The following is a 17465-nucleotide window of genomic DNA, read 5'->3' as shown; positions in this document are numbered from 1 at the left end:
AGGAGAATTATTTTGTGATGCAGAGGGGTTTATAGGGCCTGTAAATCCCTACGATAAAGACCGGTGGAAGCAGAATCTATAATACCTCTTAAAATGGAAGTGGGTAAATATTTGAAAAATACATTTTTTTAAAGGTATGGGAAAAGACAGGAGGATGTGACAAAGTGGATAGCTTTTTCAGTGATGGGCCAAATGACCTCATTTGATGCTGTGAAATTCTATGATTTCCATATTATTAAAGTAAATTAGAACCTCAGAATGCAGCATTTCTGTTTTATATCACAGTCACCACATCTTGGACAGTGGCGGTTCCTTGATCAAATTCCTTGTTTATTAATGACATGGATCAATCATAGGCAGTCCCTCGGAATCGAGGAAGACTTGCTTCCACCCCTAAAGTGAGTCCTTTGGTGGTTGAACAGTCCAACACGAGAGCCACAGACCCTGTCACAGGTGGGGCAGATGTTCGTCAGGGGAAGGGGGGGCTGGCACTGACTTACCACACGCTCCTTCCGCTGCCTGCGCCTGATCTCTTCACGCTCACAGCGTTGAGATTCGAAGAGCTTTCTCCACCTAGGGCGGTCTTCAGCCAGGGTCTCCCAGGTGTCAGTGGTGATGTCGCACTTTATCAGGGAGACTTTGAGGGTGTCCTTGTAACGTTTCCGCTGCCCACCTTTGGCTTGTTTGCCATGAAGGAGCTCTGCATAGAGCAATTGCTTAGGGAGTCTCATGTCTGGTATGCGAACTAAGTGGCCTGCCCAGCGAAGCTGATCGAGTGTGGTTAGTGCTTCAATGCTGGGGATGTTAGCCTGGGCGAGGACACTGATGTTGGTGCGTCTGTCTTCCCAGGGAATTTGCAGGATCTTGCGGATATATCTCCAGCGACTTGATGTGTCTTCTGTAAGTCATCCATGCCTCTGAACCATACAGGAGGGCGGGTATTACTACAGCTCTGTAGACCATGAGCTTGGTGGCAGGTTTAAGGACCTGGTCTTCGAACACTCTTTTCCTCATGCGGCCGAAGACTGCTCTGGCATACTGGAGGCGATGTTGAATCTCCACATCAATGTCTGCCTTTGTTGACAAGAGGCTCCTGAGGTATGGGAAATGGTCCATGTTGTCGAGGGCCGCGCCATAAATCTTGATGACTGGCAGGGCAGTGCTGTGCAGCGAGGACAGGCTTGTGGAGGATCTTTGTTTTACGGATGTTAAGCGTAAGGCCCATGCTTTCATATGCCTCAGTGAATACAATGACTATATTCTGGAGTTCAGCCTCAGAATGCGCGCAGACGCAGGCGTCGTCCGCGTACTCCAGTTCAACGACAGAGGTTTGGGTGATCTTGGACCTGGCCTGGAGACGGCGTAGGTTAAACAGCTTCCCACTGGTTCTGTAGTTTAGTTCCACTCCAGTGGGGAGCTTGTTGACAGTGAGGTGGAGCATGTCAGCGAGGAAGATTGAGAAGAGGGTTGGAGCGATGACACAGCCCTGTTTGACCCCAGTTCGGAAGTGGAATGGGTCTGTAACGGATCCGCTGGTAAGGATCACGGCCTGCATGTCGTCATGGAGCAGGCGAAGGATGTTGACAAACTTTTGGTGGCACCTAAAACGGCGGAGGCGCTCCATAAACCCTCACGGTCGTCAGTGTCAAAGGCCTTTGTAAGATCAAAAAAGGCCATGTAGAAAGGCTGGCGCTGCTCCCTGCATTTTTCCTGCAGTTGTCATGCTGGAAAGATAATGTCCGTTGTTTTCCGTAAGGTATGAAAGCCGCACTGTGACTCTGGGAGGAGCCCCTTGGCCACAGGGAGAAGACGGTTGAGGAGAACTCTCGCGACAACCTTCCCTGTAGTTGCAGCAGTTGGATTTGTTCCCCTTTTTAAAAATGGACACGATCACTGCATCTCTGAGATCTCCCGGCATGTTCTCCTCCCTTCAAATGAGAGAGATGAGGTCATGTAGCCACGCCAACAGCGCCTCTCCGCCATATTTTAGCATCTCAGCAGGAATTCCATCCGCACCCGTAGCCTTGTTATTCTTGAGTTGTTTTATGGCTTTGCCTACCTCGTGTAGCGTTGGAATTTCACTGAGGTGGTGGCGGGTTGCATGCTGCAGGATGGAGTTAAGAATACTCGAGTCAAAGGCAGAGTCTCGATTGAGGATATCTTCAAAGTGCTCCTTCCAGTGGGCCCTGACAGCCTCGGTGTCCTTGATGAGTATTTCCTCATTCTTTGCCAAGAGTGAGGTGGGGCCTTGGGAGTTTGGACCGTGGGTGGTCCTGACTGCAGTGAAGAATCCTCGTATGTTGTGGCTGTCGACTAGTTGTTGTATCACCTGCGCTTTCTCCATCCACCACCTGTTCTTTAGGTCCCGGGTTTTTTGTTGGACCTCAGCCTTGAGTCGTCTGTAATGTTGCTTTTTAGCTCCCGAGTTTGTTTATTACTTGAGGCTCAAAAATGCTCTGCGCTTACAATCTATTAATTCTTGGATCTCCTGATCGTTTTCATCAAAACAGTCCTGGTGTTTTCTGGTTGTTACAAAGTATCTTTTCACAGGCACTGGTTATGGAGACCTGGAGGGAAGACCAAGCACTGTGGGCATTGAATATCTCAGAGTCAGCAAGGCACGCCAGATTGGCTGTGAGGCGTGGCTGTATAGGGCTCTCTTAGCTGGGTCTTTAAGCGCCCCGGCATTAATTTCTTTGCGGCACTGCTTTTGCTTTCCCCTCTGCTTTGGGGCTATGTTAATATTGATGATGAATCAGATTAGGCAATGATCCGTCCAGCAGTCGTCAGCTCCCATCATGGCGCAGGTGATGCGCACATCCTTGCGATCCTTGGCTCAGACGATGACATAGTCCAGCAGGTGCCAGTGTTTGGAGCGGGGATGTTGCCATGATGCCTTGTATTTGTCTCTCTGGCGGAACAGGGTGTTGGTGATGAGGAGTTCGTGTTCGAGACATTTTGTCAGGAGTAGGGTGCCGTTGGAGTTGGATTTCCCTACCTCATCTCTGCCAATCACACCTCCCCAGAGGGCTGTGTCTTTGCCAACCCTGGCATTAAAGTCTCGTAGGAGGATCAATTTCTCGTCCTTGGGGACGCGGGACAGGGATGTCTCGAGGTTGGAATAAAAATCCTCTTTAGCCTCATCCGTTGCATCGAGTGTTGGGGCGTACGCACTGATGACTGTGGCGCATTGGTTCCGGGATAGGGTAAGGCGAAGGGTCATCAGGCCTTAGTTAATCCTGCAGGGGGAGTCTTTGAGGTGGCCGATCAGTTCATTTTTGACGGCGTAGCTGACTCCATTAAGGCGGCGTTCTTCCTCTGGTTTTCCTTTCCAGAAAAAGGTATAACCTCCACCATGTTCCTTGAGCTGGCCTTCCCCTTTCCGCAGGGTTTTGCTTAGGGTGGCAATGCCGATGTCAAAGCGTCGGTTCCTGGGCAACTATGGCGGTGCGGCGTTCCAGCCTGTCGCTGTTGGAGTTGTCCATTAGGGTCCTGACATTCCAGGAGGAGGAGGTGCCAGCTGTCGTCGCTAGAAGAGGAGAGACCCAGTCGTCGTCGCTAGAGGAGGCCCGATCGCCGCTGGAGGGGGTCTGATCGCCGCTGGAGGGGGTCTGATCGCCGCTGGAGGGTGTCCGATCGCTGCTGGAGGGCGTCCGATCGCTGCTGGAGGGGACCCGATCGCCGCTGGAGAGGGCCCGATCGCTGCTGGAGGGGTCCGACTGCCACTAGAGAAGGCCCGATCGCTGCTGAAGGGGATCTGATGCCGCTAGAGGGGCCCTGTCGCCGTTGGAGACTCACCTGGTTCACTGTGCGTCGTCGAGGATCGGGGATCGGGTGGGGCAGCTGAGTCAACGTCGAAGGAGCAGATCGCCAGAGAAGGTTGTCGAAGGAGGGAAGAGGTCCAGGTCCAGGTCGCTGCTGCAGCAGGAGGTTCTGTCATCGCTGGTGGTCTGGTCGTCGTCATCGAAGAGTGGTGTACAGTTTAGGAGGGCAGATTTGCGCCCAAGGTAGGCCCGAATTTATGGATTATAGGAATAAGGGTTAAAGGTAAAATGTATCCCCTATTAGGATCTATTAAGGTTAGGGAAAGTTTAGACAGTGGGAGGGGAGGAGGTTGAGAGTGAAAGTTGTCGGATGGCTCAAGATTCTAAGGTTAAATTTGTTTTCTCCGGGGAGCTCCTCAGGGAGCTGCCACTCCAGTGGCCATCCTTCGCGCTGACCCATCAATTGGTAGGCCAGTTTACACTTGAATACAACAATCTGTAATGAAATTAACCATATGCTTTTAGATTTACTGCAGCTCAACAATTGTGCTTTTTCCAACATGAGTAACATAATGTTGTTTTCTGTAAAGCACTACAGAGATTCAGCAGCTATTCTAAAGGGATGGTGATGCCCCTTTAAACAACCCAAGAGTGGAAATATATTCTTATGAGCAAGAAATGAGCAGTGCAATGTTCCAGTTGGCACATGCTAGACCTTTCTCAGAAAAAGTTCAACCCTGCTATTTTCCAGTCCTAGCAGTGAGTAACCTGTTCAACTACTTACATATTTTGCTGGTGGTGTTCAGCCATTTTATTGCTGGACAGGGGAATGAGAGGTATCCAGCCCAAGTGTGGGGCAGATTTCTCTTTCTTTTTGTAACAAATAGAGGCGGCTGGAGTTGCAAGCCTGAATTACAGCTATTCAAAGAGAGAATCATTATTGCCAGTTAAAGCTGCATTTTTGCGCTCCTGCTCCAGTGGACACACATTGGAAAATCGTGCATTAGGTACTCTTTGGCTGTAAAGTGCTTTGGGAAGTTCTGAGATTATGAAAGGCTCCATATAAATGTAAGTCATTTCCTTCCTTTCCCTTAATTTAGCTACATTCTGTTAATCCCATGAATTCTTCAGCCTCTGTTAACCCAATATTATATTCAGTATCCCTTTGGAATAGTTAAACATCTTCTCTTATAATGGTGGGAATTTAAACAGCCAAGAAAGGGTGTGTTGGGGTCAGGTTGGAGTAAAAATTGGAAAAAAATGAAGCACTGTCGCTTCTAACGCGGCGACTTCAGGTTTAACAGAGGCGTGTTTGGTTGCGTGCGTGTAACTTGCTCACTGGAGTCGCCTCAATCATTAGCGCAGGTGGGTCGATAATTAACAGTTTCGAACATCATCATTACATAGTATTGAAAAAAAAGACTTGCAATAATATAGTGCCTTTCAAGTACGTTTTGAAGTGTAGTCACTGTTGTAATGTAGGAAACGCGGCAGCCAATTTACACACAGAAGTTATCACAAACAGCAATATGATAATGACCAGATAATCTGTTTTGTTATGTTGATTGAGGATAAATATTGGCCAGGGATAACTCCCCTGCTCTTCTTTGAAATTGTGCCATGGGATCTTTTACGTCCGCCTGAGAGAGCAGTCGGGGCCTCGTTTTAACATTTCATCCAAAAGACGGCACCTCCGACAATGCAACACTCCCTCAGTATTGCACTGGAGTATCAGCCTAGATTTTTGTGCTCAAGTCTCTGGATTGGGACTTGAACCCACAACCTTCTGACTCAGGTGAGAGTGCTATCAGCTGAGACACGGAGGGGATTTGCAATTGAATTTAACAGTCTTTTTAATTTAACGCCTCCAGCACGGGTTTCCCAAGGCTCAAGAAAGTCACCAGCGAAAAGAAGATGAGATTGAGGCGCACTTCATGGGGCTCTTTAAACTTCAGATTGCCCAATCTAAATAAAGGCTCAGTGCTCACAGCTGCTTTGTCAGTTCCCTCTAGCAAATGTTTAGCAGAAAAAGGTAATCTGTGTGTGGAAGCGGAAGACATGGGTATCGTTCTTAATGAATACTTTTTCACAAAAGAGAGGGGTGATGCAGACTTTGCAATCAGGGAGGAGGAGTGTGAAATATTAGATGAAATAAACATAGTGAGAGAGGAAGTATTAAGGATTTAGCAGCTTTGAAAGTGGATAAATCCCCAGGCCCTGGATGAAATGTATCCCAGGCTGTTAAGAGAAGCAAAAGAGGAAATAGCAGAGGCTCTGATCATCATTTTCCAATCCTCTCTGGATACAGGTGTGCTACTGGAGGACTGATAACATTGTACTTTTGTTTAAAAGGGGAGAAAGGGATAGACCAAGTCATTACTCGATGCTGGACTCGTCACGAAAGTAAAAGCCCATGTGATCCAGGACAAAGTGGCAAGTTGGATCCAAAATTGGCTCAGAGGCAGGAAGCAAAGGGTAATCGTTGACGAGTGTTTTTGTGACTGGAAGGCTGTTTCCAGTGGGGTTCCGCAGGGCTCAGTACTAGGTCCCTTGCTTTTTCTGGAATATATCAATGATTTAGACTTGAATGTAGGGGGTATGATTAAGAACTTTGCAGATGATACTAAAATTAGCTGTGTAGTTGATAATGATGAAGAAAGCTGTAGACTGCAGGAAGGTATCAGTGATCTGGTCAGGTGGGCAGAACAGTGGTAAATGGAATTCAATCCGGAGAAGTGTGAGGTAATGCATTTGGGGAGGGCTAACAAGGCAAAGGAATACACATTAAATGGAAAGACACTGAGAAGTGTAGAGGAACAAAGGGACCTTGGAGTGTATGTCCACAGATCCCTGAAGGTAGCAGGCCAGGTAGATAAGGTGGTTAGAAGGCATACGGAATACTTGCCTATATTAACCAAGACATAGAATACAAGAGCAGGCAATTTATGCTTGAACTGTATAAAACACTTGTTAGGCCACACCTGGAGTACTGCATGCAGTTCTGGTCACCACATTACAGGAAAGATGTGATTGCATTAGAGAGGGTACAGAGGAGATTTATGAGGATATTGCCTGGACTGGAGAATTTTAGCTATGAGGAAAGATTGGATGGACTGGGTTTGTTTTCTTTGGAATAGAGGAGGCTGAAGGGAGACCATATTGAGGTGCATAAAATTATGAAGGGCCTAGACAGAATGGACAGGAAGACCTATTTTCCTTAGCAGATGGGTCATCAATCAGAGGGCATAGATTTAAAGTAATTGGTAAGAGGCTCAGATGGGATTTGAAGGGAACATTTTTCACCCAGAGGATGGTGGGGGTCTGGAACTCACTGCCCGAAAGGGTGGTAGAGGCAGAAACCCTTACCACATTTAAAAAGTACTTGGATGTGCACACGAAGTGCTGTAACTACAAAGCTACGGATCAAGAGCTGGAAAGTGGGATTAGGCTGGATAACTCTTTGTTGGCCAGCGGGGACATGATGGGCTGAAATGGCCTCCTTCTGCACTGTAAATTTCTATGATTTTATATGAATACTTGTCAGCATAGTGGTTTTTGAGAGGTTTTGAGGCTTTCAAATGGACACCAGCAGGATGGGAGATGATATGGATGTTTTCGACACTACATCGAACAAGGAAGTAAATCACCATCCACAGCAGTGACGGCGTGCTCTGATGTGACAAGCAGGTGCACATGGGAGAGGTGCACAAGCGAGAGGAGATCAACAGAGGGGCCATGTCATAAAAACATAAGAAATAGGAGCAGAAGTAAGCCATCTGGCCCCTTGAGCCTGTTCCGCCATTCAATAAGATCATGGCTGATCTGATCTTGCCCTCAACTCCACTTTTCTGCTCTCTCCCTATAACCCTTGACTCCCTTAGCTCTCAAAAATCCATCTATCTTTACCTTAAATATATTCAATGATCCAGCCTCCACAGCTCTTTGGGGTAGAGAATTCCAAAGATTCATGACCCTCTGAGAGAAGAAATTCCTAATCAATTCAGTTTAAAATGGGTGACCCCTTATTCTGAGACAATGCACCCTAGTTCTAGATTCCCCCATGAGAGGAAACATCCTCTCTGCATCTACCTTGTCAAGACCCCTCAGAATCTTACATGCTTCAATAAACAAACTTTAAAGGCACTTTGTCTAAATGCACGTAGCATTTGTAACAAGATAGATGAGTTGACGGCACAAATTGAGACAAATGGGTATGATCTGATAGCCGTTACAGAGACGTGGTTGCAAGGTGACCAGGATTGGTAATTAAATATTCAGGGGTACTTGACAATCCGGAAGGACAGACAGAAAGGAAAAGGAGATGGGGTAGCTCGATTGATAAAGGATGGAATAGCAAGAAATGATATTGGCTCAAATGATAAGGGTGTTGAAACAGTTTGGATGGGAATAAGGAACAATAAGGAGAAAAAGTCACTGGTGGGCGTAGTCTATAGGCCCCCTAACAGTAGCAACTCTGTTGGTCGGAGCATAAACCAGGAAATAGTGGGGGTTTGCAAAAAGGGAACAGCAATAATCATGAGTGATTTTAACCTCCATATTGATTGGACAAATCAAATTGGTCAGAGTAGCCTTGAGGAGGAGTTCATAGAGTGCGTAAGGGACGGATTACTTAAGCAGTATGTAACGGAACCAACCAGGGGGCAGGCTATCTTAGATCTGGTCCCGTGTAATGGGACAGGGTTAATAAACAATCTCCTAATAAAGGCTCCCCTCGGAATGAGTGATCATAGCATGATTGAATTTCAAATTCAGATGGAGGGTGAGAAAGTTGGATCTCTAACCAGCGTACTAAGCTTAAATAAAGAAGACTATGAAGGTATGAGGGCAGAGTTGGGTAAAGTGGACTGGGAAAATAGATTAAAGCGTAGGACGGTTGATGAACTGTGGTGTACATTTAAGGAGATATTTCACAGTTCTCAAGAAAAATATATTCCAGTGAGGAGGAAAGGGTGTAAGAGAAAAAATAGCCATCCGTGGGTAACTAAAGAAATAAAGGAGGGTATCCAATTAAAAACAAGGGCATACAAAGTGACCAAAACTAGTGGGAGGACAGAAGACTGGGAAGCTTTTAAAAGCCAGCAATGAATGACTAAAAAAATGATTAAGAAAGGGAAGATAGACTATGAAAGTAAACATGCAAAATATAAAAACAGATAGCAAGAGTTTCTATAGGAATGTAAAAAGGAAAAAGGTGGCTAAAGTAAATGTTGGTCCTTTAGAGGATAAGACCGGGGAATTAGTAATGGGGAACATGGAGATGGCAGAAACTCTAAACAAATATTTGTATCATTCTTTACGGTAGAAGACACTAACAATATTCCCACAGTGGATAGTCTAGGGGCTATAGGGGGGGAGGAACTTAACACAATCACTAAGGAGGTGGTACTCAGTAAAATAATGGGACTAAAGACAGATAAATCCCCTGGACCTGATGGCTTGCATCCTAGGGTCTTAAGAGAAGTAGCGGCAGGGATTGTGGATGCATTGATTGTAATTTACCAAAATTCCCTGGATTCTGGGGAGGTCCCAGCAGATTGAAAAACTGCAAATGTAACGCCTCTATTTAAAAAAGGTGGCAGACAAAAAGCAGGAAACTATAGACCAGCTAGCCTAACATCTGTGGTTGGGAAAATGTTGGAGTCCATTATTAAAGAAACAGTAGCAGGACATTTGGAAAAGCAAAATTCAGTCAGGCAGAGTCAATATAGATTTATGAAGGGGAAGTCATGTTTGACAAATTTGCTGGAGTTCTTTGAGGATGTAACGAACAGGGTGGATAAAGGGGAACCAGTGGATGTGGTGTATTTGGACTTTCAAAAGGCATTTGACAAGGTGCCACTAAAAGGTTACTGCACAAGATAAAGGTTCACGGAGTTGGGGGTAATATATTAGCATGGATAGAGGATTGGCTAACTAACAGAACAAAGAGTCGGGATAAATGGTTCATTCTCTGGTTGGCAACCAGTAACTAGTGGGGTGCTGCAGAGATCAGACTTGGAAAAGGGACTGAGTGTAATGTAGACAAGTTTGCTGATGATACAAAGATGGGAGGAAAAGCAATGTGTGAGGAGAACACAAAAAATCTGCAAAAGGACATAGGCAGGCTAAGTGAGTGGGAAAAAAATTTGGCAAATGGAGTATAATGTTGGAAAGTGTGAGGTCATGCACTTTGGCAGAAAAAATCAAAGAGTAAGTTATTACTTAAATGGAGAAAGATTGCAAAGTGCCGCAGTACAGCGGGACCTGGGGGTTCTTGTGCATGAAACACAAAAGGATAGTATGCAGGTACAGCAAATGATCAGGAAGGCCAATGGAATCTTGGCCTTTATTGCAAAGGGGATGGAGTATAAAAGCAGGGAAGTCTTACCAATATAAGGTATTGGTGAGGCTGCACCTGGAATACTGCGTGCAGTTTTGGTTTCCATATTACGAAAGAATATACTTGCTTTGGAGGCAGTTCAGAGAAGGTTCACTAGGTTGATTCCGGGGATGAGGGGGTTGACTTATGAGGAAAGGTTGAGTAGGGCCTATACTCATTGGAATTCAGAAGAATGAGAGGTGATCTTATCGAGATGTATAGATTATGAGGGGGCTTGACAAGGTGGATGCAGAGAGGATGATTCCACTGATGGGGGAGACTAGAACTAGAGGGCACGATCTTAGAATAAGGGGCCGCCCATTTAAAACAGAAATGAGGAGAAATTTCTTCTCTCAGAGGGTTGTAAATCTGTGGAATTCGCTGCCTCAGAGAGCTGTGGAAGCTGGGACATGGAATAAATTTTAGACAGAAATAGACAGTTTCTTAAACGATAAGGGGATAAGGGGTTATGGGGAGCGGGCAGGGAAGTGGAGCTGAGTCCATGATCAGATCAGCCATGATCTTATTGGATGGCGGAGCAGGCTCGAGGGGCCGTATGGCCTACTCCTGTTCCTATTTCTTATGTTCTTATGTAAGATCACCTCTTAGTCTTCTAAACTCCAATGAGTATAGGCCCAACCTGCTCAACCTTTCTTCATATGACAACCCAAACATCTCAAGAATCAACCTCGTGAACCTTCTCTGAACTGCCTCCAATGCAAGTATAATCCCTCCTTAAATACAGAGACCAATACTGAATGCAGTACTCCAGGTGTGGTCTCACCAATGCCCTGTACAGTTGTAGCAGGACTTCCTTACTTTTATACTCCATCCCCTTTGCAATAAAGGCCAGCAGCCCATTTGCTTTCCTAATTACTTGCTGTACCTGCATGCTAACTTTTTGAGTTTCATGTAGAAGTACCTCCAGATCCCTCTGTACCTGGGGCCTTTTATAATCTCTCCCCATTTGAAGAATAATTTGACTTTTTATTTTTCCTACCAAAATGGATAATCTCACATTTTCCCACAATATACTCCATCTCAAATTTTTGCCCACTCCCTTAGCCTATCTGCATCCCTTTGCAAATTATTTGCGTCCTCCTCACAACTTGCTTTGCCACCTATCTTTGTATCATCATCAAATTTCGCTACATTACACTTGGTCCCTTCATCCAAGTCATTAATATAGATTGTAAATAGTTGAGGCCCCAACACTGATCCTTGTGGCACCCCACTAGTTACAGTTTGCCAACCTGACAATGGCCCATTTATCCCGACTCTCTGTTTTCTGTCAGTTAGCCAATCCTCTATCCATACTAATATATTAGCCTCAACCCCGTGAACTCTTATCTTGTGCAGTGACCTTTTATGTGGCATCTTACCGAATGCCTTCTGGAAATCTAAATACATGACAGCTACTGGTTCCCCTTCATCCACCCTGCTCATTACATCCTCAAAGAACTCCAGCAAATTTGTCAAACATGATTTCCCTTTCATAAAACCATGCTGATTCACTTGATTGCATTATGATTTTCGAAATGTCTGACCACTATTTCCTTAATAATAGACTCCAGCATCATCATCATTATTATCATTGGCAGTCCCTTGGAGTCGAGGATGACATGCTTCCACTCTAAAAGTGAGTTCTCAAGTGACTAAAGAGTCCAATGTGGGACCTTTAGTCTCTGTCACAGGAGGGGCAGATGGTGGTTGAAGGAACGGGTGCGTGGGGTGCCTAGGTTGCCACGCGCTCCTTCCGCTGTCGACGCTTGGCTTCAGCTTGCTCTCGGCGAAGAGACTCAAGTTGTTCAGCGCCTTCCCAGATGCTTTTCCTCCACTTTGGACAGTCTTTGACCAGGGATTCTCAGGTGTCGGTGGAGATGTTACAATTTTTTCAAGGAGGCTTTGAAGATGTCCTTGAAGCATTTCCTCTGCTCACCTGGGCTCACTTGTCGTGTCGGAGCTAAGAGTAGAGCGTTTGTTTTGGGAATCTTTTGTCAGGCATGTGGATGATGTGGCCCATCCAGTGGAGCTGATCGAGCATGGTCAGTGCTTCGTTGCTGGGGATGTTGGCCTGAGCGAGGACACAGACGTTGGATTTGCAGGATGTTGCAGAGGCAGCCTTGTTGGTACTTCGCAAGTGTTTTGAGGTGCCTGCTGTACATAGTCCATGTCTCTGAGCCATATAGGAGGACGGATATCACCACTGCTCTGTAGACCATAAGCTTGGTGCTGTGTTTGAGGTCATGGTCTTCAAACACTCTTTTCTTCAGGTGACCGAAGGCTACACTGGCGCACTGAAGGCGGTGTTGGACCTCGTCATCAATGTCTGCCCTTGTTGACAGTAGGTTCCTGAGGTATGGAAAGTGGTCCACGTTGTCCAAAGCCTTGTCGTGGATTTTGATAACTGGGGGGCAGTGCTGTGTGGCGGGGGCAGGTTGGTGGAGGACCTTTGTCTTACAGATGTTTAGTGTAAGGCCCATGCTAGTGTATGCCTTGGTGAAGATGTTGATGATGACTTGGAGTTCGGCCTCCGAGTGTGCGCAGATGCAAGCATCGTCTGCGTACTATAATTCGATGATGGAGGATGGGACGACTTTGGATCTGGCCTGGAGGCGGTGGAGGTTGAACAGATTTCCGCTTGTCCTGTAATTTAACTCCACCCCAGTTGGGAGCTTGCTGAGGGTGAGATGGAGCATTGCAGCAAGGAAGATCGAGAAGAGCATTGGTGCAATAACGCAGCCTTGCTTGACCCTGGTCCGAACGTGGAATGGGTCTGTGGTGGATCCGTTGGTCAGGATCATGGCTTGCATGTCATCGTGGAGCAGACGGAGGATGGTGACAAACTTTTGAGGGCAGCTGAATCTAGGAGGACGCTCCATAATCCGTCATGGTTGACAGTGTCGAAGGCTTTTGTGAGGTCAAAGAAGGCCATGTACAAAGGTTGGTACCCTTCATTTCTGCATTCCCTGCATTTCTCTAGTATCTGCCTCGCGGTGAGGATCATGTGCATTGTGCCCCTTAGTGGGCGAGATCCGCATTACGACTCTGGGAGGAGTTCTTCAGGGAGTAGGCGATTAAGGAGGATTCTTGCGATGGCTTTCCCTGTGGTCGACAGCAGGGAGATTCCTCTGTAGTTACCGCAGTCGGACTGGTCACCTTTCTTGAAGATGGTCACGATTACAGTGTCTCTTGAGATCTCCTGGCATGATATCCTTTGAGATAAGAGAGATGATGTCATGGATCCATGCCAGTAGTGCTTCTCCGCCATGTTTTAGTACTTCGGCGGGAATTCCGTCTGCTCCTGATGACTTGTCCTTCAGTTGTCGGATGGCCGGGCTGGGGTTGTGCTGAGATGGTGACGAGTCGCATGCTGTGGGATGGAGTTGAGGACAATCACATCAAAGACAGTCTCGGTTGAGGAGATCCTCGGTATTCCTTTCAGCGGGCACAGACTGCCTCTCTGTCCTTGATGAACACCTCTCCATTCTTGGCCAGTAGTGGGGTAGGGCCTTGGATGCTTGGGCCGTAGGTCACCTTGACTGTGCTGAAGAATCCTCGCACGCCGTGGTTGTTGGCTAGTTGCTGGATTTCTTGAGCTTTCTCCACCCACCATCTGTTCTTTCAGTCACGGGCTTTCTGTTGGACCTCGGCCGTCAGATGTCTGTAGAGCTGATTTCATACCCGTGAGTTGTGTTGCTGCTTCCAGTCCAAGAATGCCTTGCGCTTGCGGCACATTAGCTCCTGGTCTCTTGGTCGTTCTCATCAAACCAGTCTTAGTGTTTCCTGGTCGAGTGACTGAGCATCTCTTCACAGGTGCTAACTATGGAAATCTTGAGGGCAGACCAGGCACTGTGAACATCCTGTGTCTCTGGATTACTGGGAGTCGTCAAGTTGGTAGTGAAGCGCTGGATGAATAGGGCTTTCTTAGCTCCGGCGTTGATTTTCCTGCGGCATTGATTCTGTTGCCATCGCTGTTTTGGGGCAATGTTGATGATGATGACAGAGCGAATTAGGTGGTGGTCCATCCAGCAGTCATCAGCTCCTGTCATGGCACGGGTGATGCACACGTCTTTGTGGTCCCTCGCTCAGTCGATGACGTAGTCTAGCAGATGCCAGTGCTTGGAGTGAGGGTGTTGTCATGAAGCTTTATATTTGTCCTTCTGATGGAGGGTATTGGTTATGATGAGGCCGTGTTCTAAGCATTTCGTCAGGAGGAGTTGGCTTTCCCTACCCCCTCTCTGCCAATCACACCTCCACAGAGGTTAGTGTCCTTTCCAACTCTGACTTTGAAGTCACCAAGGAGGATCAGCTTGTCGCTTGTTGGGACTCGGGTTAGGGATTGTTCAAGACTGGAGTAGAAGTTCTCTTTGGTCTCGTCTGTAGCTTCCAGTGTTGGAGCGTACGCGCTGATGACTTTAGCGCACTGGTTCCGGGCTAGGATGAGCCAAAGAGTCATGAGGTGTTCATTTATCCCACAAGGGAAGTCTCTGAGATGGCCCACTCATTCATTTTTTATGGCGAAGCCAATCCATGGAGGCGCCGTTCTGCTGCTGATTTGCCTTTCCAGAAGAAGGTGTAGCCATCACCTTGTTCTTTGAGCTGGCTTTCCCCTGCTCGCCGGGTCTCACTTAGGACAGCGATGTCGATGTCGAAGCGCCCGAGTTCCCAGGCAAAGATAGTGGTGCGGCATTCTGTCTGTTGCTGTTAGGGTTGTCCATGAGGGTCCTGACATTCCAGGTCTGAACTTCATCTTAAGTGTGATGCCTGTGCATGACTTCTTTTAACGTGGGGTGGACGTTGCACACCAGCGACCACACGGGCTTGACAGAGCAAGGTCTTTGTCCAGTGGCAAACGGATCCAAGACAACTGGAGAACAGGTTCTGCTGTATGGGCCTAGTTCATACACACATGCATACTCCTACTGTCCTCCTTCCTCCTTCCCGCAGGGCCACTATCCCTGGGTTTCGAAGGGCACAATGACAGTCTCACGAACTCGCTGTTGACCCGTACTGCACTGCCCCTGGGCCACGACCCCTCTGTTGGTCTATGCTGCGCCACTTCTGGGCCATGACCATGCTGCTGGTTCACACTGCGCTGCTCCTGGGCCACGACCCTGCTGCTGGTTCACACTGCGCCGTTCCTGGGCCACGACCCCGCTGCTTGCTGCTTCCGACCTCCAAGCCTCGTTGATCGTGAGACGTCCTGCTGTTCTCCAACCCCCGGGCCTCCCACTACCCTCTGACCTCTGGACTCTCGCTACCCTCCGACCTCCTGCTGCCCTCTGACCTCTGGACTCTCGCTGTCCTCTGACCTCTCGCTGTCCTGGGACCTGGGGCTCTCCTCGCTTTATGCTCCTGCTCCCGTTGCTGTTCCCACCCAGGTCGTGTGTGGCGATGCCAGCACAAAGACAGGAGAGCCCCAGATCCCAGCGTGGCGTCGGCACACCCGACCTGCTTGGGAACAGCCGGAGGAGCAGAAGCCAGCCCCCGCAGGGAGCAGTGTGAGTCAGCTCAAGAGTGCGACAAAGGCAAAACGGGCGACAAACCGGACATCACGGCATCCCAGGTCACGGATTGGTTGGCGACTCATGGTGCGAGGTTGAGCCCAGCAGCGGGATCGGGGCCCAGAAGAGATTGGAGGACAGCGGGAGATCGGAGGACAGTGGGAGGTCAGAGGACAGCGGGAGATCGGAGGACAGCGGGAGCCCATAGGTCGGAGGACAGCGGGAATCCAGAGGTCGGAGGACAGTGGGAGGTCGGCGGACAGCGGGAGGTCGGAGGACAGCGGGAGGTCGGAGGACAGCGGGAGCCCAGAGGTCAGAGGATAGTGAGAGGTCAACTCCAGCATTTCCCCAATGACAGATGTTAGGCTAACTGGTCGATAGTTTCCTGATTTCTGTTTCCCTCCTTTCTTAAATGGGGGCATTACATTTGTGGTTTTCCAATCCGCTGGGACCTCTCCAGAATCTAGCGAATTTTGGTAAATTACAACCAATGCATCCACTATCTCTGCAGCCACTTCTTTTAAGACCCTAGGATGCAGGCCATCGGGTCCAGGGGACTTGTCCACCTTTAGTTCCATTAGTTTGCCTAGTACTTTTTCTCTAGTGAAAGTGATTGTTTTAAGTTCCCCCCCCCCGCCCCATTAGCCCCTTGATTAACAATTTTTGGGATGCTTTTAGTGTCTTCTAGCGTGAAGACTGATACACAATATTTGTTCCAAGTCTCTGCCATTTCCCCGTTTCCCTTTATTAATTCCTCAGTCTCATCCTCTAAGAGACCAATGTTTACTTTAGCTACTCTCTTCCTTTTTATATACCTGTAGAAGCTCTTACTGTCTGTTTCTTTATTTCTTGCTAGTTTGCTCTCATAAACTATCTTCTCTCTATTTTTTAGTCGTCCTTTGCTGGTTTCTAAAAAATTCCCAATCCTCTGCCCTTCCACTACTCTTCGCAATATTGTATACCAGCAAAAGACAGAAAGGAGATGAGTAAAAGTGATGGGCAGAGAAACCCAAGGCAAAAAACAAAAAGGGCCACTGTACAGCAAAATTCTTAAGGGTCAAAGTGTAATAAAAAGGCAAGCCTGAAAGCTCTGTGCCTCAATGCGAGGAGTATTCGGAACCCAGGAGAGGGCTCTGAGCTAGTTGGAGTGGGTGAGAGCTCAGATGAACAGGACCCCAACAAAGACTGCAAAAGGCAGGAGGCAACAGAGCAAAGTAGCACTGGGGTAAGTGTAAACCACAATGTGATAGGAAGGGACAATATGTATGAACATAAAGGGGCTGCAGGACGGGTCAAAACTAAAAATCATGGTTTAAAAACTAGTATTAAAACACTTTACCTAAACGCACGCAGCATTCGAAATAAAGTAAATGAGTTGATGGCACAAATCATTACAAACCAGTATGATTTGGTGGCCATTACTGAAACGTGGTTGCAGGGTGGCCAAGACTGGGAATTAAACATACAGGGGTATCTGACAATTCGGAAAGATAGCCAAGAAGGGAAAGGAGGTGGGGTAGCTCTGTTAATAAAGGATGATATCAGGGCAGTTGTGAGAGACGATATTGGCTCTAATGAACAAAATGTTGGATCATTGTGGGTGGAGATTAGAGATAGTAAGGGGAAAAAGTCACTGGTGGGTGTAGTTTATAGGCCCCCAAATAATAACTTTAAGGTGGGGCGGACAATAATCAAGGGAATAATGGAGGGATGTGAAAAAAGAACGGCAGTAATCATGGGGGATTTTAACCTACATATCGATTGGTCAAATCAAATCACACGGGGTAGCCTTGAGGAGGAATTCATAGAATGCAT

General features: G+C 47.4%; 1 protein-coding gene across 1 annotated transcript in view; it reads left to right on the top strand.

Moving 5' to 3' along the window:
* The window catches only part of rs1a (retinoschisin 1a), a 170453-nt gene that overhangs the window by 76685 nt on the left and 76303 nt on the right, over positions 1-17465 (top strand). The window lies entirely within an intron of this gene.

Source organism: Pristiophorus japonicus, chromosome 11 (assembly GCF_044704955.1).
Source record: "Pristiophorus japonicus isolate sPriJap1 chromosome 11, sPriJap1.hap1, whole genome shotgun sequence".
In the NCBI taxonomy this organism is placed as follows: Eukaryota; Metazoa; Chordata; class Chondrichthyes; family Pristiophoridae; genus Pristiophorus; species Pristiophorus japonicus.
Note: the sequence above shows the minus strand (reverse complement) of the source record. Positions and strands in the feature narration are given on the sequence as shown.